Source organism: Zonotrichia leucophrys, chromosome 4 (assembly GCF_028769735.1).
Source record: "Zonotrichia leucophrys gambelii isolate GWCS_2022_RI chromosome 4, RI_Zleu_2.0, whole genome shotgun sequence".
Lineage (NCBI taxonomy): Eukaryota > Metazoa > Chordata > Aves > Passeriformes > Passerellidae > Zonotrichia > Zonotrichia leucophrys.
Genome location: NC_088173.1, coordinates 40,654,684 through 40,680,800, shown reverse-complemented (window position 1 = coordinate 40,680,800; position 26,117 = coordinate 40,654,684). Strand labels below are relative to the sequence as shown.

At 38.3% G+C, this 26,117-nt stretch overlaps 1 protein-coding gene across 2 annotated transcripts in view; it reads left to right on the top strand.

Moving 5' to 3' along the window:
* Positions 1 to 26,117, top strand: part of LRBA (LPS responsive beige-like anchor protein) — a 369,174-nt gene that overhangs the window by 14,627 nt on the left and 328,430 nt on the right. The window lies entirely within an intron of this gene.

Genomic DNA, 26,117 nt, shown 5'->3' with positions numbered 1-26,117 from the left:
GAAATGAGAGGACTTCATCATCTTTGTGTTGAGAATCTTATTGCCAATCACTACTTTACATAGTGCTTAGTTATGCAAAGGGAACTGAGCACCAAAGCTGTTCTTGGTGACTGACAGTGCAGTGAGGGGCTTGTTCCTGTGAAGGCAGGAGACAGGCTGTGTTGTGCAAACAAGTTCCTAAAGTAGGGTGTCCTAAAACGTAAAGTCATGCTGAACTTGTGTGATACTTGCTTGAAACAAAACCCAAATAATGGTAGTTGTGTGAATGCAAAATGCTTCTTTTATTTTTCTTTGGAGTGAAGAACACCACATATTAGGAAGAGTAATAGTTGCTGTTTGTATTAACAGATATTGGCAGAAATAATATTTGTTCTTTGTATTGAGAAAATAATTACCAAAGAAAGTATATAAATACAGAGTAGTTCTGTTTGCTAGTGCTAAAAGTGATGCTGGGAATTGTTTTTCTATTTTATCTGCTCATTCTCTGGAGTGTGCATACTAAAGAAGCAGCTTTGAATGGAGTAAGAAGTGAAAATTCTCAGGTTTTCAAATGTGAAGTCAGAAATGTGTAACTGTTTGCAACTAAAGTTTGGAGTTCCTGTACCTCATGTGCAGCAGATACATTGTGGACAGATATTAAAGTTGCCTAGTTTTGTGCAGCAAATGCCAGGTGTGCAGGATGATCTCTGAGGAAGGACAGGTGTGTTATAATTTGAAGTGTCTGACTTGCTTGGCTTTGGCTGCAGCTGTTGTCACTGCTAATGCTGCAGATAGCCTTAATCATGGTTACTGCCAGCAGCTTTCTGAGGTTAGAAACAAGAGCTTTTATATTTACAATGTGGAAAACTTCTTAAACTGGTAACTGGACTAGTGTAATTTGAAAAAAATTAAGGTCCCTTGTGCCCTAAGATGATGCTTTTGAATTTATAAGAATCTGATTGTGGATTTGATGGAAAGAATTAAGGCTAGTAGGGTGGGTGATTCATGGACTGAATGCATATGAAATATGGAAATATGTAAATTGGGTTATTTCATAATTGTAGCATTTTTCTGTATTGTGAATAAAAGCTATTCCTAATTTTTGGAGTAATAGGAGGCATAAACAGAAAAATTTACTCCTGTTTCCCTACCAGACTCCGTAAAGTTCTCCCTTAAATGGATGCACTTCTCAGGTTATTTATGACAGTCTAACAAAATCTGGAGTCTTGCATGACTGACTTCATTCACATATTTTTGGGTTCCAAAAATGTTACTGTGCTATAAAGCTGAAATTTGTTTTGTATTAAACACAGTGAGAAATAGGACTGGAACATAACAAGAAAAAGAAATCTAATTTCATTGCTTCTTAAATGTAGTTATCTCACAAGAGCATTCTTCTGATTACCTGGAGTCATTTAGCACCATCTGTAGTGCCATGTGTAACATAGTTAAAGTCGTATAATAGGATAAACCCTGTTAAATTAAAAATGGCTGCTGAGCAAATGAGTATGTAGTATTTTAGGAATTTAGGCATGTACCATGGAGAGGGGTTTTTATCTGTAGCTTCATTTTCCATAATCCTCTTCTTTCCCCGTTGGTCCCCTCAGTGCAGAGCTTTGGTGGTGATGAAGTGCTTGCCACTGATAAGCTTTCTCAAGGAGAATGCTGTTGCTATCTGTTGCTTCTGTATGTTCTGCTCAGTCTAGAACTGTGTTAATGCATTGCCCTGCATTTGCTGCAGCCTCTCCTCTTGGCCTGGTCTGCCCATATACAGAAAGGGAGAGAAGCACTGTAATGATTGATTGTTCTTTACTTTAGTGGCATCAGGATTTGCAGCACTCTCCAGAGTTATGCAGCTGAATTAGCTCCAAACTTTTGCAAACAGCCCCACAACTGTTCAAGAAACAGGTGGATACAGTGTTCAGCACTCTGGTTAGTTGTCTTAATGGGAAGTGTGTAAATCAAAAATAGAACCTTGCTTCATATGACCTTTTGATTTGGAAGGGTAGTGACATTCAGCAAGATACTTATGATTCAATTATGTAGTAAATAGAATGGCAATGACATTTTAAGTAATGTTGATTTCTTCTTAAAGCTTTGTTTACCTTGTTTTTGAAAAAAAGGATATTTGAGGTGATAGAATCACTGGAATAGCACAGTTACTGAAGTTTTTGGTGGTTTTGTTGGTGTTGCAGTCAAATGCTCATTTGTTAGAATTTTCTAGATGTTGAAAGCTGTTCTCTTTTCTGGCTTGTCTGAAAATTGCTTTGTATAAATGTTACAAACTGCAGCTGGCAGTATTTTGTCAGAGCATAATTGACACTAGCTTTATACTTTGATAAGGTTACAGATAAATGTAACTTGAATTTCTTTTTCTATAACTTTTACTTTTCTTCCTGAACATTTGCTTAAGTGTTTCATTAGTATTTGGTTGGGCTGGCTATAAATGTGTTTCACATGTCCCTTTCCTGTCTCTTGTCTCAAAATTTGCATAAGAGGAAGGAACAAGTTGAAATTTTTATACTGAAGTACTCTTCAATTTCTGAATAATATTTGTATCACAGAAACCTATTGTATTCCAATTCTGTCATTGACCAGCTGTTTTTAGGTAGAAATTTTCCCAAGGACAGCATTGCACATAAAAGAAGGCAGGTGAGTGGCAGCAAGGATGAAATAAGTTTTGGATTCATTTTGGAAAAAGAATGGTTTCTTAGGAATTGTATTTTGTACTGAATGCTTTGCAACAGGTGTCCAGTAACAAAAACCCTGAACAATCCCATCCCTTTCTCAAGTTAAGTCCCAAATTTGCCCTAAACCAGGACAAAAATGAAGAAACAAATATTTTTCCTTTTACCTTTCATCCATTGGCTCCATATTTTCCCCAGTGTTGGTAAATGAATAATTTCTTTTTCAGTATTTCCGTTTACATGTATAAAAAACCCAAACAAACGTGTTTTTGGAAATGTGTAATGCTACACTTTCACAGGATAAATGTACTTCAATAGTGATGGCTTTCTATAAAATAAGAATGCTACAATTGTATGTCTAAGCAGTCATACATGAGACACCCATGTGCTTCCACAGACTTATTCCCTTGAAGAGGGATTAATGTGGCTAAAATGCTAATCTGCTTCACTCACGCTGCATAATTCAGTCTTAAGTAGATGCTAAGTAGGAAAAAGATATATCATAAATCTCAGAAGGAAAATTGAGACTTTACTGGGTGGAAAATCCCATACTTTGCAAGCATATTAAGGGTATTACAGAAAACTTAGGATTTATAAGTTTAGCTGGATTTCCAAGACCTCATTGCTCTTACTGCAAGTGTTTGAGTAAATAGAGAGAGTTTTTCTCTCTTACTCTTCACAACTCAGCAATTGATAGAGCTGAAATAATGTGGTGGCCATGCCAAAACTGGTATTTGTGTTTCTTGTTTCAGTTTTCTGTTACAGAAAGTCTTCTCTAATACAAATTGTGTGCTCGCCTGTCATGCCAGTACAAGGAGAGGTTTACTTTGGGTTTTTGTATTAACTTGATCTGGACAGCACAATGGGGATGTTTTACATTTGGAGACCAGCCTGGGTTAGGTTTTCAGGGACGTATATAAAGCTATTTGCAGTGTACTTAGTGCATTAAGATGTAGTAATCTACACCTGAAAAGTGTTCATGTTCAGACTCTTTGAATTTAAGATAAAACCTAATGTTTTGCAGACTTTTTTTGGCTTTTTGCCTAAGTTCACTGCATGTGATACTGTCTTACTCTCTATAGTGTTGTACATGTGTGCCATCTATAGATATGCTTATGGCTTTAAAAAAATTTGTTGTACTACACAGAAGTATAAGAGAACTATAATACTGTTTAAAAAACCAGTTACTAGAATTCCATTGAAGCAGAGTGATCCAACTTTAGAAGTGTAGTACTCTGTGCTATAATTGTGGTGGCTGACATATGTAGAAGGCAAGTACTGTTGTTTTGTTAATAGTGGAAGTTTAAGTGTTAAAAAAGATACAAATGTTTGAGGGAAGAGCAACATTCCTCCTAAGATTCAGCTACTGAAAGGCTTATCTTGGAATAGCACTTCAAAGTTTACAGTTGCCAATAAAAGCATCCCTTGAAAGAGTGTCAAGTATAGATTATAAGACCCGGGGATCAATGTGCTAATGTGACCTCCTGCATAACATCAGCCATAAGGCCAACTAATATTTTATGCAGTTAGTCAGCAGACTAAGTGTAATAATAAATCTTGGCAAAGTGGATTAGGGGACAGCTTAGAACAATTGCCAATAGGCCTGCAGTCATTTAGGTTTGAGTGGCAGCAAGTTTAACAGTGCAAAAACTTAAAAACAGCCAAGTATTTCTTACATGAGGAGTTCTGCTAGGAATTTGAAGATGCTGGAAACACTAAAATTAGTTCCATGAGGTCTTACAGAATGCAGATTAGTCTTGTAGACTAATTAAAAAAGCCTGGGTTTTGTATTTATTAGAATAAATGATGCATAAACTTTTTGTTTGTAAAGGGAAGAAATTTCAGTGCTATAATGAAAGCCCATCCAAAGATGATGAAATTGGCTTGATACATTGCGTGGAACTTTGTATGTTTGGCCTTGCAGAAATCTCCCATCTTTATTGGAGAAATCTGGAAACTAGAGTAAGTAAGTGATATTTGAGTTGGTACAGACCTGCCTGGGTCAGGAATGGAAAGATGCTGAAGTGTCTGGGCTGTGATAATTATGTTCTGCTTCATACAAAATGTGTCTTGCCCTAGTGTTAATTTTTTGATGTGAGATGGGACTCATGGGATGGAGCTGAAATATTTGTTACCAGGCAGGAAACCCTTGTTAGCTGGCAGGGTTGGTGACTCTGCAGTCCAGTCTTGGACTGCCTTCTGAAATAACTAGAATTATTTCAGCTGATTGAGAATTGATACTCTTGTCCTGGCAAAAGTGAACTTGAGAAAAGGCATCTGTTTTGATCCTGACAGTTTGATGAAGATTCATGTTGTGACATGACAAGCTGTGTAACAAGAATTTATATCATATTATCAACTGGGGAGGATCTAGAGTGGCAAATTTGCTAATACAATGTGAGTGTGGAGCAGGCTGAGCCTCTGTGCTGTGCAAAGGGATCACTGGAGTGAGTTTTGGGAGGAGGCCAAAGAAACACTGTCGGGTTTGCTGGGAGGGATTACACAGAGTCATCCTGATCTGCATCTGAAATATTAGATCTGGCTTGACCCCTGGCTGCAGTGGGATGATTGCAGAGTGGTGCAGGTGGGTGACACAGTGGCTGCAGAGCTGTGGCCTCTACTTCCAGGTCCCAGCCACGCTGTTCTAATGAACACCTTTCCCAGAACTAGAGTGGGTTCAGGGCAGGGGGGACATGGCAATGCTTCATGTCTTTTAAAAAGTGGTGCTGCTCTGGAATGAACAGTCTGTTTTTTGTAGCTGAGTGCTCAGCTGGGAGCTGGTTTGCCTGTGCTGGCAGAATCTGCATTCTCTAATTTCTGCAGTGGTGCTAGAAGTGCTGTGATTAATGTTTTGTTTTGGCTTGGTCCTTGGTTTGTTAGTTAACCAGTATCCAATAAATAAAGACACTAAACAAAGTTTCATTTGATGTTCAGAGCTGGTAAAATTTAGCACTCAAAGGAGTAAAACTTGTTTGACAGTGACTATTTCAAGATATTTTACCAATAAAGCTTACAGAAACCATAGTAAGCAAATTTTTTTATCAGAAATGTCCTTAGCAAAGTTAGTTGTCTATAAATTTACTTGTTATTAAACTTTCCAATTAACTGAAGAAAGATAAAAATGTCATGAGCTACAACAGGAGTGTCTTTGTAACCTGAACTGGGTTGTTCTCTCTGAGGTATTGCTGTTGCTGGGTAAAATTTCAGGCCACAGAGGAACTGCATTGTTGAATGTCAAGTACTCCCAAGTAATGTGGCCCTCAAGACTGTTTTTAAGGAGTCATGTTTTAGTCATTCTAGGATCTGCTGGAATGGATGTAGGCAATCTCTTAGAACATTATTAATTATTGTACAGCTGAAAAGAAAACATTCAAGTGTTCAATCATACTTTTAAAGTTATTTTTAAAATTACAAATAAAAGGGAAATAAGAGTTCTGTTGGTACTGCTCTTATCTTATTTTTTTTTAGAACTTATTTTATAGTTCCTCTGCCAGATTCTTTGGGATGGGTGTGTTGTTGATTGTTAATGTGCCTAACTGCTTATAAATACTTTTTTTAGTGGATAAATACTTCTAAAATTCTTCCTGTGTGAATGTGACAATGTTCCTGTCAGATATATTTGCAGTGAATGATTTTTTGGAAAATCCATAATATGAGCCATATTTTTATATCTAAGCATCTGCAACTTTGAAATTATGCTTGTGTGTCATTCAATTTCAGTGTATTTATTTCGGAAAGTATATCCATATACTGGAGAATTGACAAAGTTCTTTTTTTTCTGTTACCTATAATGCCCATGAGATGGTGCTCATCAGTCTTGTTTCTGTGTAGCAGGAGATCTGTGCATAGCCCTGACTTTCCAGTAAGAATGCAGTGATTGGCATTGCTGCCTTTCTAAGAGAAAGAAAAATAACAAAAACCATCTGACAATACCTTGAATTAATTGACAAAATACCCATTACTATGTTATTTTGAAGTGTGTGTAAAAGCAGTTTTGATATCTGATTATCTTTGGACAGATGAATTTGATGCTAATTTGCACAAATAAGAAGTTAGCACTTAATTTTTTTTTTGTAAAAATGTGTTTCTAAATAGCCAAAGGATAGGAAAGTGTTTAGACATCTATCCTTTTTGTGCTGCTTTATTTCATTCTTCTTTTTTACTTTTATCTTTTATTTCCTAAGATCTGTGAAAGTTTTATTTATTCTAACTGAATTTAAGCTAATTTAAATTGCAAGAAAGCAACTTTTCTATAACTGGTTCTTCACAGATGCATCTTTGAAGGGATGAAATCCAGTGGCTATGACTAAGCTCGTAAGCACTGTGCCCTTGGAGCTGCCATCAAACTCAGGGGGAGAGCCACCAGGCCAGGAGTTATAGGAGAAGGCCCTGAGCTGATCATGTTAAGATAAAAATTTCAGAATCAATCCCTCAGACATCAGGGTGCACACTTTCCCCTAAAGCATGCAAGTTACAGGTCTGTGGAACAGCAGCACAGGGCAAGCTGAGAATGCCATGAAGGTTTTTCTTTCTGAAATAGTTGAGAAAGGCCTCAAAGGCTTTCTTTCAGATGCAGTCTCTGTGGGCAGTGCAGGAAAACTCAACTTGTGGCACTGCTCCCTCAGTCTGCCAGAGGTGATATGGCAGACAAACTCAGCCATTAGCTGTGTAAATAGATTTTTTTTTTCCTGTATCTGCTGAGTCACCTTCTGTTGCAGTACTGCTCTCTGTGGCAGGGCAAGGTGCCAGGTTATCACACTCAGAAAAGATAAACTACGAGCTCTGAAAGGTGTCTCTCCAACAATGCATTTGCCATTTCTTCCGCTAAATCCTTATTTGGATGTTTGGGGTAATCAGGTCCACAGGCAACAGGAGGGAGCTTGGCTAAAACTATCCCAAATGAAGAATCTGAACTACACCATTAAAACTCCTATTTGCTTTCTATGCCTCTGGCTTCAGCAAGACATGAACAGTGGGACACTACTGATATGCAGCAGGGATGTTTCTCAGAGATCTCCTAAGATGGTGGTTGGGCTGGACCTGGAACCATGTTTCCAATTGTGCCTGAAGGAAAGCTCACAGGAGAGAGGAGGTTAGAGCTTTGGGTCCAGGAGCCCTGCTGCCCAGGAACCCTTACAGAGCCAGTACAAGGTTGAGAGGTGACAAGGATCCACTCCCCAACAACCAAAGGTCTTCACAACAACATTCCCATTGCTCTCGTACCAGCTCCAGGCTAAATGGAGCTCCTGATGCAAATGGCTTCTGTGGCAGCAGGGCTCACCAGTGACAGTCTGTGTCACATTGTCTGGTTTCTGCTCTGCAAACACTCATCAGCCACGTCTGCTGACAGCAATTACGTATTTCCTCAAATCCTCATGAGACACCAAGTACCCAAAGTGCCCTACCCAGTGTTAAACACCAGGGAAGCAGGTGTGCAGAGAACATTCTGCTACTCATCTACACTAGTGTGTTTGGTTTTGTAATGCTTCTGGTGGAGGTTGATTTGTTTGGTCTTTGGAAAAAACTTGAAAAAACTCAAGCTTTTTCCCTTGAGTCATGCAGGTGGCCCATAACAAGGAGAGAAGAGAGAAATGTTAAACTCCTGTTAATTAAGGCAGGGAGGATCATAGAGTGGTTTAGGTTGGAAAGGACTTAAAAGATCTTTTAGTTCCAAGCCGCTGCCATGGTCAGGGACACCTTTCACTAGACCAGGCTGCTCAAATCCTTGTTCGACCTTTCTTTGAGCTGGACTGAATGTTTGAAGCCCCAGTGCTGTTTTCTGAAAGTGTACTGTGTAATTCTAGATGCAAGATGGGGAGAAAACCAGCAAAATAAGAGGCAGAAGTTAGGAGAGTCTTCTAGTTGAAGTAAGGTTACAGAAGTAGTTGCAGTAGGCTGTGGGAGAATGGGTTGTAAAAGAATAGAGATAGCACTGCAGGCAATCTTGCCCTGCCAGGTTGCAGCTGTATAAGACAGGTGAACAGTATTGAAGGAAGAGAAGCATGGAATGCTGATGTGCCTTGACCAATCACAAGAGTAAAAGGGTGTTGTGCATGTGTATGAAAGGTTGTACTGGGCAATAATAAAGTGCTGATGCTTGTGGCCATTCATGGTGCCTATCATGTGTCCTCTGTCAGTAGGCTGCAGCACAGTGGAACCAGATGAGTTATTTTACAGTTTCAGACTGTTTTCATTGTTATTTTGAGGGTTGTGACCTGAATGGTCTGGGTAACCTGGGAGGAGATCTGGAAGAGGACGCAAGAGACAGAGATGAACTCCTAAGGAAGGACTTGTCAATAGTGATAGGTGGGTGTGTGAGAACAAGAGTTGGTTGTAGGAGAAGTGGAATGAAGTGATCAGCACCTCTGCTATAACTGACTAAGATGACACTCAAGGAAAGTATCTGCTAAGTATTATTAGCAGAGATTACAGGCCTCTGAAAATGAGGGCAGCTTTAAACCTCATGACTTGATCTGAGGGAGGTATTCAAAGATCGGTTCTGTACAAAGACAATCTTTGTACATGCTGCTCAAAATAAATCAGACCAAGAGGATATAGGAGAAATTCTATTTCCTCTGGAAACTTCTTTTCCCTTCCAAATTCTGTGAATGGTGCTATGGTAAATGTTTCTTTTGTGTTTTTCATACGCCTTTTTCCTTTTTTCTTTCTCAAATCACTATAACTTTAATCAAGTAAGCAACTTGAGTTATAATTGCCTGTATGTTCAGTCCTATCAGTGGTTGCTGAAAGCAGTGTTAGGGCAGCATAGAATAGAAGATAATAAAGTGCTTGAGAAGAGCACCTTGACATAAAAATAAAGGCCAAACCAGAAGTAAAGACAAGAGTAAAACCAGAGTAAGTAAAAGACAAGTATCTGTTGAAAAGCAGGGTTTCTGGTTTTAGGTGAAAAAGAAAAAAGTTAAGTTCTGGGTGAATTTCCTTTGGGAAAGCTGAGTTTTAAGTTTTGATTTTGGAATGCTTAATTTCACCTGGAACAGGACGATTTGCACATGTTCAGGATGTGCTGAGATGAGCAGGACAAACGTTTTAGAAAGAATTATCTTGGACTGTAATTTGGCATCATTGTATTGTAGCTACTGGAGGCTGAGAGAGATGAGCAAGGAGGATTCAGAAAGGGTTTTTGCTGATTTTTGACTTGATGATTATGGTGAGTGAAGGAGCTGTGTCATTGTGTATTGGTGCTGAGTTGTCTGTGTTGGGATGGCTGGGGATGGAGCACCTTTCCCATGGGAGAAAGGCTGGGGCAGTTGGGGTAGTTCAGCCTGGGGAAGTCAGGGCTGCAGGGGAACTGCAGCCTTTTGTTCAGTACATAAAGGGGCTGCAAGTCAGCTAGAGAGGGACTTCTTACCAAACCTTACTGGTAGAACAATGGATAATGGCTCTAAACTGAAGGAGAGCAGGTTTAAATTCGGTATTAGGAAGAAATCCCTAGTTGTGATGGTTGTGAGGCACTGGAAGGTGTTACTCAGAGAAACAGCTGGAAGCCCCATCCCTGAAAGTGTTCAGAGGCAGGTTGGATGGGGTCCTGAGCAACGTGGTCTGGCAGATGGTGGCCCTGCCCATGGCAGGGGGCTTGGAACTAAATTAGATTGGAACCCCTTCCAACCCAAACCCTTCTGAGATTCTGTGATAATGTATGTGAGTAAGTGGTAAATGAAGATCAGGTAAAGCTTAAGAATGAAAAGGCAAGGTAACAACAAATCGTTTTTTAACCCTAGTCCACACTGTGCAAAAAAACTTATACAGAGGAGATTTCAGCAAGAATATTTATGGAAAAGCTGAATGAAACTAGGAGAAGAAATATATGCAGCAGATGAAACCAGGGACAGGTACAAGCAGAATATGATTTCTGTACATATTTCTACAATACAGGATAATATATTACAGAAACAGTACTTGTTTTTCCTTCTTAGACTCCAGCATTGCTCCCTTGAAACAAACCCCTCTGTGTCCTGCAACCTTGCCCTCTTTCTGAGGAACCTGGGGAGCTTCCTCTCAGATTTAGTCTTCTCAGCATACTGTTTCACTGAGATGATAGTCTGTAATTCTCATTCTGTTTATTGCCCCTTAAAAAAAAATTCCTTCTTCTTTGTGCCTTCAGATCTGTTGTTGTTTTCTCCTTCACTTCTTTGTGGGTTTTCCTGCCCTGTTTTGGAATGTTTCATTTAACAAGAAATAATGCTGCAGTGCTTCAGGGAAGCTGCTGATTATGGAAGAAGTCAAGATAGACTACAAAATAAATCCTGGAGATTGTTGTGTTGGTGTCAGAAAAAAATAGCTCAGCTGGAAGTAGGGCCAGTACAAATGAGGAGAATGTGGGCCTACATCTCATACGATGAAAACACAAATTTTGAACCTTTGACAATTCTTGAAAGTGACGTCTATAAGAATTGTTTCATTCCAAAAAGTGTTTGTATTTCATGGCCCAGAAAAACTCATTTCTCATCAGATAGTGCTATTTCTCACAGTGCAAATCTCATATTGAACAATTCAGAGAGAGTACATTTTCAGAGAATTAAGTTTAAGTGCAGTTCCCCAGAAATCATTATTTTCATTGTCATATGAGAGTGTAAAGAGAGGTAGAGATCTTTTAATAATAATTCTAAAAAGACAGCAGTTGTGTCTCTCAGGAAATGAGTGTTTTACAGCTTGGAATACCCCACAGCTTAGAAGCAAGGTTGTTTTTATGGACATTTTCTTACAAGTGGAAAAAAGAAAATTGTGAAACAAACAAGCAGAAAGCTTCCTATAAGTAATCTTGAATCCATAATAAATAGATTTTCTGAATAAGTTGCTCTTTACTGAGCTGATGGTACAAGTCTTAAATTTGTTAAGAATAAAGCTTAAACCACAAGTTTTGTCAGAATCAAAACATGTATTTTATACTTGCTGTTTGTTTTACATTAAGAAAACTGCTGTACACTGAAATGATTGCTGAAGCACTTGTGTGAGTTTTGTTTTACACTAAGAACTGCTTTTTCTTCTATAGTTGTATGATTTGAAACAAACAATGCATATAATATCTTGTAGTTTAGATGAAGGTAGGTTTTGGAGTAAGCAGTTGCATCCTGTTCACAAGTTGTGAAATAGTGTTATCCCAGTTGCAACAAATTATCATTATTTTCTTAATCAAATATTTAAAATTAATTATTACTATAGTGAAATAACTATTTTTGAGGGCAGTATTCTGAAATTTAATATTTTTTTACTCCTTAACACAGCAGCTGTCAGCTATTCCAAGTACCCTGCCTGTACTCAGCTGTCAGCATTAATGGGTTCTTGTCTTGACAAGCAGAGAAGGCATCAGACTTGTGTTTGACTTCAATCCTGTTTAGTATTTGGAGGGATCAGGTTAAGCAGGTGTAGAATAAGTGATTTGGAGTCTTTCACTGGCAATTAAATAATGCTTTTCATGAGTTAGAAATATAAAAAAAACCCAGCCAAAATTGAATGGCAGAATTTTCTAACTGTTTAGAATACACAGAATCATTAAGGTTAGAAAAGACCCTTAAGATCATTAAGTTTGACCATTAACCCAGCACTGCCAAGCCCACCACTAAACCATGTACCCATGTGCCACATCTGCACATCTTTTAAATGGCTCCAGGGCTGGAGATTCAACCTGCCCTGGGTGGCTTCTTCCAGTGCTTAACAGCACTTTTTGTGAAGTAATTTTTCCTAGTACCCAATATAAACCTCCTGGCACAACTTTGGGACCATTGTGTTTTGTCCCATTGCTTGTTACTTGGGAAAAGAGACCAACTCCCACCTTGCTACAGCCTCACAAGCGACTGTGGCTTCTGAGAAATGTGTGAAGTAGGAGTGAATGTTCTTTTTATCATAGTCCAGTAGAGAATATTTTCATAATAAAGTTTGAATGAGTTATTATAATGGGGAAAACAAACATGAATATAAAGTCAGGAGTTTCATAGTATACTGGTGATAGCAGTTTTCATGTACTACACCCTGTTTACATCATCCATATAAAATGACTCTTTTTAGGAAACCTGCTTAGAAACCTTGTAGTTTTGCTTACAACTTGAACAGTGTGTGAGTGAATGAGGTTCACATTTTTCTTTGAACTTATTTTCTGCAATCTGTACCCCTCCCTGCTAGTACAGTATTCTTTTATCAGTATTTTTAAAAAAGGAAAAAAAATCTCCTTGTGGGTTTGACCACATGTGACGTGCGAAGTGATTTCTTTTTTCAGTTACTCTGTATGCTTCACGTTGCAATCTAACTGCATATGAGCTTGTGCTGTTCACTTGTGTGGAATAACCAGCACAGGTAGCAGAGCTGGCTAGGTGTACTTGAGTTTATTTTGTGTGCAGAATACCCCAAGTTGTTTGTAGGTTTGTTTGTAACCATGTAAACCATCCCTGTTTGATTTTGTTTAGAAAAAATGTGCGATGATAATCTTGACAGGATTACCACTGTCATAAAATATTTGTGGTTTTGTGCCAGCTTATCTGATGGATGGATGAAGATGATGGTGAGGGCTCCAGAGCATCTCTCTAATGAGGAGGTACTGCAGAAGCTGGGCCTGTTTAGTCTGAAGAAGAGCAGGCTGAGAGGGGATCTCTTCAATGTGTGAAAATACCACAAAGGCAGGAGCCAAGAGGATGGTGCCAGGCTCTTTTCAGTTGTGTCCAATGACAGGATGAGGAGCAGTGGCCCTAAACTCAGAAGTCCCAACTCAACATGAGGAAAAGCTTCCTTACTCTGAGGTGGCAGAGCCCTGGAACAGGCTGCCCATGGAGGTCATGGAGTTTCCCTCTCTGGAGTAACTCAGAATCCTCCTGGACATGTTCCTGTGTCACCTGCTGCAGGTGACTCTGCTTTGGCAGGGGATTGGACTGGGTGATCTCCAGAGGTCCCTCCCAACTCTAACAATTCTGTGATGCCTAGTGACTTAAAAACCTAGGAAGCTTCAGGAAACTTCCTTTTGCATTTATCTTGGCTTTAGGAGGAGTTTTCTGAATTCCAAACAACAAGAAAATACTGATGAAATGATTGGTTTTTTAGCATAACATTTTCTGTGCAGAAACAGAATGAGTGGAAAAACCACAGCTACTGTGAACTCGACTTGATTGCAAAATTAAGGGAGGGGTAGAGAAATATAAGTTGGAAGAATGTGAGGATGTATTGTGTTTGTGGGCAGGTTTTGGTAGCTGGGGGGACTACAGGGGTGGAGAAGAACCCCATTCCCTGTTTCCCTGTGCCTGTGGTGGGGAGAAATAGAGCTGGGAAGGAGGGACGGGTGGGGGAAAGGTGTTTTTAAGTTTGATCTTACTTCTCATTATAGTGCTCTGATTTTGTTAGTAATAAATGCAATTGATGCCTTTGAGTCTGCTTTGCCCGTGACAGTTTGGTGAGTGATCTCCCTCTGTCCTTATCTCAGCTTAGGAGCCCTTAGTTCTATTTTCCCTCTCCTCTCCAGCTGTGCAGGGGAGTGATGGAGAGGCTTTGGTGCGTGTCTGGCATCCAGCCAGGGTCAACCCACTACAGAGAGTAACTGGTGGCCTTACAGAGAAATGTGCATGCTGTAAGGACACTGGAGCTTTGGAACGGAGCCATATGACTTAATCTGACAGAAAAAGGCCAACACTACAGATCAGTGTGTAAATGAAGTTGGTATAATGTTAATGGTGCTTTAATCTCACCATCTCATAGCTGCCACTTTAAAAGTGCCTTTCCACTCAGACAAGTGTGGTGAGCTGTGCAGGAGTGTGCGTGTGTGCCCACAGTGCTGCTGCTAGGGCAGGTGGTAGATAGTAATGCTCTTTGGGTTTTGTTCTCCAAGTTACACTGGAACAAAGGGTAATGTGTGGGCTGAAAGGAAAAGGAAAGCCTGAGATTAAAGGCTATTGTTGTTGTCAGGGTTTTCTGTCTTCCTTTTAAAGGCATATGTGTCCATGAATTTCATGGCATACTCCCTTACCCCACTGCAGATACCAGATACTGGTGCTGGTCTTTGGCTTCACACCTAAGTGAACACAGTTTATACTGTTGATTTGGTTGTTGTCTTGAAACTTGTTTCTTGTTTCATAGTTTTTGTGGCAATCACTTCTGTTGTTGCATTGGGAAATCTCTTTCTCGTATAAGTAAATATTTATGTGCATGGAAAGCTGAAGGAAATGCTGTTACTGAGAACTTGATTTGATAAACCTTGAGGAATGCATGTGTAAATCTTCATAGTGCCAGATTTGCTTGGCAAAACTTCATTGCTAGAGATAACGTGCCAGTAGAAGGGAAGAGAACAAAATAGCTCCTCTGAGAGAAGCTTCACCAAATCTCCACGTTTAGAGTTTAAATCAAAATTATTTACTTAAAGATAGTTAGTTTCTGTTTATTTGTTTATATGAAAAAATATTGAAATCCTGTGTGATTTCCAAAAGTTCTTTTATCTGTAAAATCTGTAGTTACCTTTGCAGCCCCAGAATCCATGACTATAATAGATGTTTTATACTTTCTTTGAGACTTGTTTGAGTAAATAAATTCATATAGGAGAGAGATTTTAAGAAACTAGGAAGATGGTTACTTTTGGTTTTATTATTGTGATGCTTTACTAGTTACAGAATTAGAGGGAAATTATGTTTATTAGTTAACAGTGGCTGTTGACACTACAGAAAAAAAGGGACAATAATTTGGATATGGAATGAGAGAGATTTTTTCTGAAAAGATTATGCTGTTGTTTGTCTTGATGGCATTGACCTCTCCTTTGATAATGATGCTTTCTTTGTGTTCAAGTTGAGTAGCTTTTCATAGTGGCAGATGTTCTTTCCTTCACTGTCTCACTGAGGCAAGATTTATTGTTCACTTAATCACACTTTTCATGGGGAAAAGAGTGTTCTAAGGAACACTGTGTCACAAACTCATACATTATTGGGATGTAGCCTTTTTCAGCTTATATGGATTATCACTTGTGGGTAATAATTTAGTTTTGATTCACGGTTTTTTTGTGTGGGACAAGCTTTAAGCATCCTCCTAAATTCTTGAATCCTTGCAGGTGTAGTAATTCCAGAAAAAGCATTTTGCCTTAGAAGTGCAGCTACATGTGACTGTTGATGAAAAAATGGTGAGAACTCCATTAATACTGTGTCTTTAGCAGAATTTTTTATAAATCTGATGAATTCTGTGTTTTAAATAAATTCTTTTTAAGGTTAAGAATAGAGGACGTCAAGCCTAAGCAAATGCTGGCTTTACTGGCTGAATGTTTGCTTCAAAAAGTAATTCAGCCCCATTTTATTTAACAGTAGTTACTTTCCTCCAGTCTGAACAGGAGTCGGTCGCAGGGAATGGAAGGGTCTTGCCAGGTTTGCTGAACAATATGTGGCAGTTGCTGTTGGTAATTTGATTGCCAAATTAAAATTAACAGCTTGGATTTGTATTAATTGAGGCCACTTTTGCCTTTTTAGGTCCAATTTCAATTACAGCGCTTTCAGTTTCAACAACTGAAATTACCTTGGTCACAGCACTGTAAACAGGAGAGTGTGTTTGTAGGTGATGGTGATAATATGCAACACGTGTAGTCTTTGTCTTCCTTGCTTCGTTGTGATTTTGTGAGATTTTTTTCTCTTGTTTACTGCTATGCTTGTTCCTTGGAGACAGTTTGTTTCAGTCATTGCCTGTATGCTGAGAAGAGGGAAATCAGTGTGGGGTCGAGCCTTAGAGTAATAGTAGTTTCTAGACCAGGAGGAAAAAAAAACTCCAATCAACCAAAAAACAGTGTTGTGGCAAATCAGGGAGGAGGGGAAGCTTTAAAATAGTTTTGCAAACATAGAAATGTAAGCCACTTGTAACAAACAGTAAGTGTCAGAGTCACAGTTCTGTCCTTGCTTTAAGTATTGCCTTATGCACATTGAAAGGAATAAAGATAAAAATGGTCTAGTTGTGGAGGCTTTCCTGGTGTACCTGTTCTCACAAAGGCACTTTTTTCCCTGATTAGCAGAAATCTTCGGTTTAGCAATATTTCTATACACTGGCTTCCAGTAATCCATTTTCTTTAAAACTCTGAACAAAGGAATGGCAGAATCTGAAAGCAAAAAGCCTCAACAATTATTACTTGGTAAGAATAAACAAAAGGCTGTTACTTATTGTAAGCACCCTTTATTCTAGCCAGTGTTGGCTGCTTGGTGTTCTCATGTTGATCACAGCTACAGAAAATTTTAAAAATGGGGAGAAGGCAAGCTGAGTGCTGCATTTCCTGTAGTGTGTCATTTAGTGTTCCTTGCATCCCAGCTCATCACTGTCCTGCTGCAGCCATGGCAGCAAACTCTGCCACTTCTGAGCAGGCAGCTGTGGTGGGTGTTTTCCAGCTGTTCTGGATCGAGGCAGTGCCAGAAATGATGGAAACAGACGTGCTGGTTCTTGTTTTCTGCTGGAATTTGTAACCTGGTGCCTGGTAGTTGTGCTGAATTTTCCTGCTGCGCTGCGAAAGGCGATGGCAGTGGAGGGGCTGTGCCTTCCAGTAGGAGAGGAAGTGTTTAACATGATGGCTTCCAAATCTGATAAAACCTGCCAGAGCTTTATAGGTAAATTGATTAATCTCTTCATCTTGTGTTCTTTCTAGGCTTTTTGAGCTTTGATTTATTTCCCTTGCAAGTTTATTTGCTGTTGGTATACAATTCCATGTGTGGAACATCTTCTAGTTTGTTACTTTCCTTCAATTTCCTTTGTTTCTTTCACCTTTCTCCTTTACTTGTTGCTGTTATTCCCTAGCTTCTACAGACTAGTAAAACACTTTCAAACATGTTTTCTATAATGAACTCATAACCTTGTTTTTGCTTGTAGACTTCTGTTGTTACACACTTTGGAAATAATGCACTTTGTAACTATCACAAAGGGGCTGTGAAATGTAACTCAAAAGTTATAAAGTTCTGTGAAGAATTGTTTGTATGAGACTTGCAGGATGCAAACTTCAGATTCTGTAAAGAGTGGTGGCTTCCTACCCTCAACCCACTGTTAAATACTAGACAGAGGTTCTGATCTGAAGGGAAATATGAGGACACATTATCTTCTCTGGCATCTAGGGAAGTGGTCTTCAAACCTTTTTGGTTGCACAAACTGCCAGTTAAAAAAAAAGGTTATCCTTCACCCCCAATAAATATATACTATTATTAGTAAATTATATCCATGCTGCTATACTACTATATCATATTATAACAAAATCAAAAATAGGAATTAAAAAGGCTTAAAGAGAAAATAAAAACTTTCTAATTTTAATTTTTTTTTAGTAATGATTCAAAAAGTATTCCCATTATCCAGAGGGAAGAATGTTTTGCTTGTCCCATATGTTGCTTGGGGGTGGATACCTCTCTTTGGATGCACTGGGAGACTCTTTGGCAATTATTTACATTCTTTCTAGTTTTCTTAGCTTGCAAGTTGGAATTTTCAGAAGCTCTAATGTAGTTTCTTAGCTTGCAAGTTGGAATTTTCAGTAGCTCTAATGTAGCTCTAATGTGTTTTGTACATTATTTACTCATTATGGATATATATCTATATAAATTTAGAAGCATTTCTGTTTGGTGTAAGTGGCATACACAAGAAAAATTCGATAATTGTTTGTATTTCTTTATAATTGGAAGGGATTTACTACACCAGTGATTTCCCTTGCCAAGTGGAAATAAATGTAATATTTCATAAAATCATAAGTAAAATAAATACTTAAATGAAACTTCCTAAAATATTTTATTGTTGAAATATAGTGGCTGGCTTTGCACACCAGCTTGGTTGACAGAAAACATATATCTGGTAATATTTTACATTTAAGTAACAAAAAAGGGGGCTGTTAGTTTGTTTAGATGAGGAACACTAAGCATGTTAGAAAATGCCAAGCATGTGAACTGCTGCTATTTTTGCTCAGGTATGGTTTCAGTGATGGGCAGTGTTGGGTTTTTGTCTGATTTAACCTCTAGGCAGAAAAAAATTGCTTACAGCATGAATGTCCTGACTGATGGAAGTGGGTGCAAGCAGGGAATTACTCACTGAACAGCCATTCTGACTGTAGGGTTTGCTCCCCACTCTGGACTCGTTTGTGATTCACATGGCATTAGAAATGTTGTCTTTTGGGCGCCCTCCTTGAGGGCAGGGATTAAGGTAGGACATGACGCAGACCTGTGCAGCTTGGTCACTGGAGTGTGGTGTTCTCAGTGCACAGCAGATTGGGTTTGTTTGCTGATGGGTGATATTTCCAGAACTGACAGAAAGGTATCTTGCTTGATGAAAATTAAAAAAAAAAAAATAAATTCAAGTTAAAACATTAGATAACTTTTAGACATGTAGCTAGGGAGAGAAGTGTTGGAATAATGAAATGGATATTTGGTGCAGTGCTTTGCTATGTATTATGCTTCATGTATCTGAGTTTAAATTCAGAGTAATGCAACTCCAACTCCAGCAGACTTTCTACTGGGTGTCATAAAATGACAGATTTCTGATTTTTAAAATGTCAAAACCATAAATCATTAGTTTGCTAAGATTGCACTAGGAAGCTATTAAAGAACATGGCAGTATTTACTGTAGATAAATGCAAATTTAAAAAGGTTCTCTGTATCATGGTTTAAATGATTTATTTGCTTTCAATGCACATATGAATCTGATGTGATGTAAAGATTTAGGATATTTCATTTCCTGTATGGAGCTACAAATTTGCATGTTATTAAATGATCTCTCAGAGTTATATCTTTCTTTTATGTCTTAAACAGGATCATAGGTTAAGATGCACTGAAAAAAGTTAATTAAAACAAAAGCAGAATTTAATGCTGTTAATACAGGTACTGGAAAGATGGGAGTTTCATCTGGGTTTAGATATTTTCTATGGTAATACCTATTGAGATACATAATACAGATCAAACAAGGGAAACTGCCATGTGTTGTAAATACACCTTTAGCTGTTGTTTGGAGAATGTTGAAATTTAGTCTTGAAATTGATTTACAAAAATTCAACTTCCTAGTTCCTAGTTTTCAGGGATTTGAAATAAATCTCAGTGGTGCAGCTTCCTCAGGGACAAAAGGCCTTAATACTCACTTAATACTTGTGTGTCAGATAAAATCTGGTAGGGAATCAGTTTTATCCTGTCTGCTGTTTCCCCATCTGAACTTTTCCAATGGCTGCAGGCTTGCTGGGTGTCACCTGCAGTTTGGTCAGTGCCACTGTGGGCTCCTGGGACTGTGTTTTGTGTTCTTGGCCATCCTTTGTGTATCAGCTGTCCCACCTCTTGGTGGGTCCGTAAAGACTGGGAGAAGAGAAAAATTCCTTAGATTGGACTTGTTTATGCCTTTTGTCTTTGGAATCTGTGGTTGAATTGCTGGAATAGAGGCACAGTGCGTGGTGGTGTCAGAGAGCCAGAATGGCTTGGTTGGAAAGGACCATAAAGATCATCTAGCATGGAATGCTGTTTTGAGTTCAAGCATGGGGGTTTTGATTTGAACTGTTTCTACTAGGATCCCTTTTTGAACAGATACCAAACTGATAACTGTAGAAATTTTTCCCTGTTTGTGTAAGATAGAATTTAACTTGGCTAATATTTTCACTTAAAACTGATGTTGCTCCCTTTACGAGATACTGATTTTCAGATTTTGATATGTACTTAAAAGTTATTTAATGCTCTTTCTAAAGTAGATTAAACACAAAAACAAACACAAGATTAAACACAAATATAAAATTTGAAATTCATACACCTGTTTCCCCAGCCCCCATGTTTAAAAAAAATGTACAGAGCTAATTCTTCCTTGCATTGCTCTGTTTTCACTGGGCCTTCAGCTGCACACTACAAACTGAACTAATTGTGTTACTGAACTAATTTGACATAAAAATGCTTGCAAGTAGAGTGAAAATACTAGATTATTAGCTAGGGTAAGTAATCATTGATTATAGCATAATTGTATCTTAAAATTGCTTATCTCCTCCCATTCTCTTGGGAAGGAAAAACCCATACACCAGGAGGATGCTTCAGATGTATTGTACCTACATGGTCAAGGATTTTGCTTTTTTTGCATTTATTTTCACTGAGAGAGTAATTTTCACGTATGCATAGCTAAGTGCATTTTTAAAGAAAAGTTTTAATGAGTTGGTTTATGTCTCAGATGAGCTGGATAGGAGACACTTGCCAGTAATTTCTTGGGTAAATTGTATGTCCTCTGTAGTTAGGTTTTGTGAAGTTGATGAAACTCTGGTTTTATAGAAGCCAGTGCTTAAATGTAAACTCTTCTGCTGTTTGGAAGTTTTATCCTTACATCCTGGAGATACAGCTTTTTTTCTTCATTGTGATGAAGCATGATGATATCAGCTGCTGGTAGAGGTGTGTGGAGGAGGAACAGAATGATACAGTGCTGAGACACTGTCTTAAAAATGTGTGATTCCGGGCTAATGGTTTCAAATACAACATTAGGTGGCAGCAGTAGGCTCTTAACACCTTGTGGGTGCCTGTTGAATTCACATTTAGGCAGTTTTCCAAATGACAGACAGGCTTGAAGAAATTTCATTTTAATGCAAAACATTTATATTACATCCCTTTGAAGGGAAGCAATGGGAATGGTTTTCCCCTGAATGATCCAGCTTTGATTATAGTTAAGAACAATGTTGAACAGAATCCCATAGAAGCATCAAGTTTAAAGTGGGTACTATGCTATTGTGCAATGCCACTTTTGGTATGCCTGGTTTAAAATGAACTTCTCATTTGCCAGGTAAATGAAGTTGGAGGCTTTGTTATGAACTTGGCAATAAGAGAGAAAGCAGCTAATAAAGGAGATTTTTTTTCTTCCTTTCTTACCATCCTTTTTCCTTTGCAAGGTAGATTAGTACTATTAGTATTCTTTTTTTTTGTGGTGTTACTGTGTGCCAATAATGCTGGATGGTGGGGATTGGTGGCTTCAATCTGATGTATCAGCAGGAAAAGTTTGTGATTTTCTGCAAGAATTACCTGTTTGTTCTTTGATGTTGTTGGGGTGTTTTTTTTGGTGGGTTGTTTGTTTGTTTGGGGTTTTTTTGGGTAATCTTTGGTTTTGTTTGAAAATGGGAGAAACCTATTTCCAATGGGAGAGACCAAGTCTGAAATTGGAGGAAGATTCAAGAGGAGTCTCCTCCTTACAAAAGTGGTTGGAGCAGAATCTTTCCTTCTGTGGAAGAGTCACTGGTCACTTGCACCTTCATGGTGTCACTTATTTAAACTTTGAGCCAAGGCAGCAAATGACTGTAAATCATCTGTGTCTTGCTGGAAGGTGTGACCTCCCTTTTCTTGAGTGGGTCTTCCCACAGTGCTTGGTGTTTTCTCTGGTTTTTCTCGTGCTTTATGGTTGATACAATAGCACTATAATGAAGAAAAAGAGGGACATCCATCCAGGCTTTTTCCGCCCCTTTCTTGCCCTCCTTATTAACCTCTCTGGATGTAAGCTCTGTACCACTGACTTGACATTCATGCTAATGTTACTATTTGATGTACTTATCCAAACTATCCAAACTATTTGGCTTTCCTGCCAAATCTTCTTAGGACTCACATTTTAACATTCTCACCTCCAGGTGTGGTGGAAAAGAATGCATGGAAATTAGTATGTCTGAATTAATATCTTTTGCAATGTTTTTCATTTTCTGTTCTGAAGAAGCCTTTTCAAATCCCAACCATCTTTTTATCATATCATGAATGTGTATCATGGTGCTAATTTTTCCTATTTATTGTGTGCCCTTGGAATTTAACCAGCTTGGAATCATGCATGATCTTATGAGATTCTTACCCTAGAGAGATTGTAATTCTTGTGCTTCCCGTATCTTTGGCATTTATTTTTGATGATCGATAATTTTCCATCAACTTAATTCAGTGAATCTCTAAATATGTGAAATGTGTTTCTGAATATGTGAAAGGGGACAATGGAGATGGTTTATTTCTTTGGTGGTAGAAAGGAATAAGTGTAGGCAAAGAATATTATAAATGCCCAGCTTTGCATGTTTTTGTTAAGCATAAACTTAAAAAAAATGCACTGAGATTGAGCCAGCCTGTTTGACTGCATTTTTTTTTCTTCATGGAATAGGTGTTCATACTCCTTGTTTTGGACATACTAGAGAAACAATTCTGATATTAAAAAATTATAATCTTGAGGAAAAGGGGGAGGTCACAGTTTGGTTAAAAGCCCTTCATCTTGGCTTTGAGGAACAAAGCAAGTACTTGATCTGTGGCTTATCTAACACCCAGAAGGATGAGGAAACTATAGAAGTGAAGACTTTTTTGGGGAGTTTGAGATAAAAATGTGAAGATTCAGTCCTGTAATTCTCCGAAGTATAGCCAGTTTGTCTTATCCAGGAGAAATGCTGATTTTGGGCTTGGTTTCTTCTTTTGGTGTCATGGAAAAAGTTTTTCTTGGGTTGTCTTGCAAGATTTCTAAATGTTTTATATCTGTTAATGGATGAAAGAATTGAAATTAGATTAATAATCCAGATCATGTTCTTTTAGCAAAGTGGAGCTTGACTGTTTATTCTGAGCTATTTTCTGTATGCAGTAGTTTAGTAGATGTTCCCCCAAACAGTGAAGCATTTCTTTCATATCTCACATCACTTCATTGCAAAGAAAGGTTAAGTGTGTTTAAATTGTCTTTTTGGTTTTATTTATAAGTGTTTTAGTGCTATTTTATGCTAAAAATTAGTGCTACTATGTTGACTTCTCATCAGTTTAATTCCCTGAGGAGGGAAAATACACTTTCTGCATGTGTATTCAAAAATTGCTGTATTCTCCCTGTTCTCAATCAGCTAAATGTAGAACTATTTACTGAGAAGCTTGAGCTATTGCTTTAGCATATATATATATATTTGAAGGTGGATATAACTGGCAAAATCCAAAATTTGTGAGGCTGTATTTGAATGCTGCCCTTTAAAACCATTCCTATAAGCTTGCACTTAATTCTACATGCTGGGGAAAGAAAACGTTATGCCACCCTGTGGGTTGCTATAAAGATTGTTTATGCAGCTCAGCATAGGACTTAAAATACGTTGAATTGGAGAATTTTGAAAAATGTACTGTGCGACACAGGAGACCAAATCATGCTAAAGTGCAGGGAAAGACTATACATCAGTTCAAAGGCTACATTATTCAAAAAAATACAACCATAAAAAAGGTAATAAGATTACATTCTCACACTTCATGGCTAGTAAGGTGCATTAAGCTGCTCAGATATTCATAACTTACTGTGACATTTGGGAAGATTACATTTTGCTGTGCACAGCCATTACTGCAGCTCAGATAATAACTAGCCAATGCATGGACCTGGATTATGATCCCTGTCATTGGAAACAAATTTGTGTTTTGAAGGTTGATCAGTTTCAAATCACCATTAGAAAGGGTTAATATGACATAGTGTGGGGGTGTGTGTGCCTGTGTGTATCTAATGGATGTGCATACATATTGTGCATCAGCTGCACCCTGCCTTGGCTTTTCTGCTTTCCCTGGCAATTTTTTTTGTCCTCACTTCCCTCACAGGAAGTGTTAAAATGGTAATTATTTTTTACCATAGCATATTATTCCTAGAACGTCCTTCCTGAAATGCTTATGTTTGCAGATGAGATTGGAAACCTAATTTGACAGCTTCCTGGATGGGTGGGTTCTGATAATAGTGTATGTAGCCAAAAATGAAAGATTGGTGGGGTAGACTATAGGGTGAAGGTAAGGTCACCTCCAGTAGCTGTATGTGGTTTTCATGTGATAATTGATGGTTGGCTGATAGTTAAAACCAAATGCATAAAGAGTTGAATTTCTTGTTAAGAATTAGCAGGTGGTTTGTGGCCAGAATTTAATCTTTAGCTGATCTGTCTCTATGCAGAATACAATATTTTCTTTGTTTCTTACCTTGAATTTAAGAAGAGTATTCTTGAGGAATGCTTCAGTTTTGTAGAAGATAAATTCAGTGAAATGAGGTAAAACTCTGATTATGTATTTTACATTTTCAAATGCTCTGTTGAGGGTTTTCTTTAAGGGAGGGTGTATATTTTTCTTCACATTTGTTTTGAGATAATTCTGTGTGAATTTGTTTTGCCTGGCATACCCTACAGAGCTTTCTTGAGTTAGGCCTCTGTTCCATCTTTTGGAAGGAGAAAGCTAAGGCTTGGAGGATGGTGATGATTTGATGGATTTGTTTGAGTTGACAGCATGAGTTGATATAGAGAAGCTGGGAATATAACTCAAGTCATCCCATTCAGTTCTTGCTGTTTTCCAAGATGATGTGGAAGCATCTGACAGTAAATTGCATAATTATTTTTCATGACCCAGAGAGGAGAAAATGGAAAAATGTAAATTGCTTTTTAGAAATTGTTGCCATGTGACATTGTCTGTTCTGTCAAAAGAGCAGTAACTTTCTCTGTTTTCTGTGATGTTTGGCACTACTGATTTATTCCCAGAAGTCCAAAGATTGCTTCTTCAAGTGGCAAGGTTTAGACACTTGAGGAAAATGTCTGGTAATTTCTGTGGTTAATGAAGAGCATATGTTCTGTTCTGTAAATTGTTCTTTGGATCCTGACTAGCTGAGAGGAGCTGTTGGAGCTAATGTGGAAGCAAGTTAGGGTTTTGGGGCAGTTTAGACCTGGTGTGACTTCAGCAGGTGACAGTACTGAAGCTGTTAATGGCCAAAGCCTGTCAAAGAGCACCACTGTGTAGGAGGGAAATCATAACATAAACTTGCAGAAGTGAGAGTGACCTGAAATATTTCTGGTCATGAGCCATTTGATAATTTGAGTCAATGATATCTGAATTCTTGTTTGTATGCTGGTATGTAATGGTTATTTTGGTAAGCATGGCACATTTTTAAGGTTAATACAGCTCTGAAGTTCAAGAGAACTTTAGACTGGATGTAGGGAGTTGGTATAAATGGGTTAACTTAGTATAATGCATTTTGCCTTCATCTGGAGTTTTTGTTTTATTAAGTATGCAAGTGAGAGTGGAGCAGGTTATTTCCTTCCCCCCTTCACAGGCACAGGCATATGTGGCCTGTTACTCTCTAAGAGACCTGAAATATTACAGGATTTAAGTGTCATAACCAAATCACAGCCAGAGGCTTGGAACAGTGCTGCTGTTCCACATGCCTGCAAATACAGCAAGCCTTTGCTTCCTTTGGGTACCTGGGGCTGCTAATGAACCTGGCAGTTAATTCTTAACCAGCTTTAGTCACTGGAATGTTTCATAAGTGTTTGTAAGTGGCAATATTTCTGATGTGCATCAGCTCCTTTTGCCTAGAATTGCCTTCTTAGTGGAGATTTGTTAAGCAAATGTGAGGTCACTCCAGGTCATTTAAGATATCTCGACTGCTTTGTTGGGCTCACCTGTTTTAGAACATTCACTTGGTATCTTCACTTTTCAGCTCAACTTGGGACATGTCTATCCTGAACTACTCAAATGTTTTCTTCAGCAATTGTCTGATAATAGTTGACACCTTAAGAGCACCTTTGTTACTCAACAG